This window comes from Fragaria vesca, linkage group LG1 (assembly GCF_000184155.1).
Source record: "Fragaria vesca subsp. vesca linkage group LG1, FraVesHawaii_1.0, whole genome shotgun sequence".
NCBI classification, from domain to species: Eukaryota; Viridiplantae; Streptophyta; class Magnoliopsida; order Rosales; family Rosaceae; genus Fragaria; species Fragaria vesca.
In genome coordinates, this window is record NC_020491.1 from 21,162,133 (window position 1) to 21,165,573 (window position 3,441).

The following is a 3,441-nucleotide window of genomic DNA, read 5'->3' on the forward strand; positions in this document are numbered from 1 at the left end:
GCTGTGTATCCTCTGTCATACAACATCAGAATGATAACATCAGTGTTGAGAAGAAATATGGTTGTATTCATTAGTGGCTAGTACAGGAATTGAAGAAATATAGATAAGTCTTTTAGCTTACAATGTTCCTGCAAATCGGGTACTAAGATGACTTTGGTCCTCGGGTAAAAGCCTTGCCAATCCAAAATCTGCAATTCTTGGCTGAAAATCATCATCCAAAAGAATGTTGCTGGGTTTTATATCTCTATGTATGATACATACATGGAATTCTTCGTGTAGATAGGCTAGACCCCTAGCTGTACCGAGGATTATATCATTCCGTTGCTTCCAGTTTAGAGAGCCTCTTTTCGGGCCTATTTTCCATGAAAAAGAAATGGAAGAAGAAGAAGAAGAAAGAATCATGAAATAAACAAATAAACTGAATGCAGATTTTGTTTATATTTGTTAATAACATAGTATGCATGAATGTATAGCTAGCCGAGGCTAAGAGTAGAGGATCACCAAATAAGTATTTGTCGAGACTGTTGTTTGCCATGTATTCAAATCAGAAGTAATTCTGGTCCTTTGCTACAACATCCGAGAAGGCGAATTAGATTCCGGTGATGCACATTACTTATAAGCTTGACTTCATTTTCAAAACTTGTCATTGCCCTGTCTGTTTGAAGTATTGCTAGTTTCTTTACTGCAACTGTTTTCCCATTGTTTAGAGTAGCCTGTTCAAGGATGAATAGTGAGATTATGCATTTAGAAAATCATAGAATATATATGCTCTGAGAAAGTATGTGGAACCAAGGACTACAATTAAAATCTTTCACAAAATATTTGATAGTGCACCATTTTTTTTTTTTTTTTACCTTGTAGACATCCCCAAATCCTCCTTCTCCTAGTTTATTTTCATCACTAAAATTTTCTGTTACCGACTTCAAATCCTTATACTTATAATTCACTGGACCTTGCAACTCGGTTGCTCCCAAAATGTCTCCTAGAAAAGAATAAGGCAATGTGAATTTTTTCCATATCTTACAAAAAAAAAAAAAAAAATACACACACAGACAGGTTCAGTAAATACAACTTGAGCTTCAAATTGTTATGTGTTATTCTATGTCCTATGTCTTTTGGTTTTTTATTAACATTTACAAAAACTTATCTGCATGTCAAGCAGATAGGATTAAGAAATGTAAATGCCAACAGTAACACATAGGATCCTCCTCTAAAAAGGCAGAGGCTGGAGAGAAGTACATTAGTAAGACAACAAATTTAGGATGCAAACTTAGGATCTCATATGTGAAACATTAAATTCTGTGATTGTAACTTGTGAGCAAGACTATACCTCTGCTAATTGTCTTTGGCTTCCTTGAAAGTCTATTATAGACAAGAAATCCGGCAACGAGGAATATAAGACCTACACCTCCAACTACTACTCCAATGATGATAGCCTTCTTTGTTGAATTACCTCCTGCAACAGAACATATAACAAAAATTACAATTCTTTTCAAGCAGCAAGGGACTATGAAATTTGATTTCTCGAGGGGGACGCAGAAATTTGAACTTTGAAGAAGTGTTTTAAGGCATTTCTTTAAACATCTTTTTATGTCTCCTCCTTAATCCTTAATCAAATTAAAGGGGTGTAGCTAATGAAACTAGCCATGTCCGAAAAGAAATGAATCACCAATATTCAATAAAGTACTTAGATGATATGATTAGCCGAGTAGCATATAGAAGAAGAGATTTACGTACCCTTTTTAAAGAAAGGCGTGATATTAGTAGTCTGGTTATCTGGGAAGAAAGAAGTAGCAGAGTACCTCAAGAAACAACCAGCATCAACTGCCCTACCATCTGTATCAGGAAGGCAGCTCTGTACATTGGTGTATGCCACCTTTAAACAATCTAGGCAACCAATTTGGCTAGTTGTCTCGGCACATTGTGCCACACCATAGATGGTTGTGTTTGCACTACCACTAACTACCACATTCGATGCTGTGAAGAAACCGTTAATATTAGACGTAGCAACTTGTAGATCCATCAGCAGTTCTTCTGCAGCTGCGGTAAAGGTTGTAGCTGGTGATCCAGTTTGATTCCCACAGTCCTACATTACCAGGAAGGGTAGTCTGGTCAAAAAATGCACTGCTCTCATACCTACAAGCGTACAACAGATGTCAGTGGTTGTTAAAAGTTTTACTACATAGTGTTTGTTTGCTTCGTCATAATGTACTAGTCTCTTTTATTAGCTTCTGCCTGCTGTTGTGATTTGTTACTGCACATTTGTAGTGGCGAACTCAAATGGCCAAATTCCTATTTGGAATGCTGTGAATTGTTAACCGTTTCAGCTTTCACCATTGCCAATCTTTTGCCGGAATGTTGTTATGATGGGGTCTTGCTTAAGGGGAATTTACTCGACAGGTATTTTTTGCCAGAATTTTGTTGGTATGACATCTTGTTGGAAGTAGGCATAATATTCAGTTGACATATAGTGATGGGATCATCAAATTGATTATATATAAGTTGTTACACATCATTTTCAAATTATTTGACAGCCCCACCTCAAAATAATGTCATATTAAACCTGCAGACTATACTTGATATATGCCATCTCAACATGTAATGCTTATATATAGTGTGCTGATTTAACAATGTGGATGGCCGGCACCAGCTAGCTTGGATTTAGAAATTGACAGACGTGATTTCTTTGACTTATAATTCTTATTTTCCAATTCCATCCGATTATGCGAGTGGGTTGCAAATTCCAAATTTGAATGGCTGACTGAAGCAAATTTTATTGCGTAGCATCATTATTCAAAAAAGCTGAATATTTCGATCATTGAGTAGTTGGAAAGTATAAGTAAACATATACATTCATATTCGATATTTAGTTTGGGGATGAAAATTTTGACTTTTGTGACGATCGTCACTTATGATGGAAGAGAATTTTATATCTAGTAGAATAATGGACACCATCACTAGGAAGAAAACAAATTAACATACGATATATGAACATACAAGTACTCTGAAATCTGATTAACAGATTTAGAAGAATAACACAGAGTAATGTGGTACGTACCGGAGAAAGCATCCGTCGTAGACAACGCGAGCGCCATTGGAGGCAGAGCAGTTGCGGATTTGGGAGACGGCGGCAGCAAAGCAAGATAGACAGTCTGCAGAGGAGAGGTAGTTCCTACACTGCGTCATGGCGTAGACGGGGTCGGAGCCCTTGGCCTGTTGTGCCGTTGCAAAGTGCTTGCTGCCGTTCAGTAGTTGCGCTTTGAGGTCCAAGAAAGTGGCGTTGAGATTGGTATAGAAGTCTGACAAGCTTGTTGCATTGTACTGGCTGCAACCCTTGTTCAAAAGATTGATCTGCGGGTCTGCACCAACACAACTAGCCAACCACCATACGTGGCTCACTGCAATTATAGCCAATATCATCTTATTCGTCATGACCTTCAT

The 3,441-nt window shown here is 37.6% G+C and overlaps 1 pseudogene; it reads right to left on the minus strand.

The window, feature by feature from the left end:
• The window catches only part of LOC101301438, a 16,833-nt pseudogene extending 13,392 nt beyond the window's left edge, over window positions 1-3,441 (minus strand).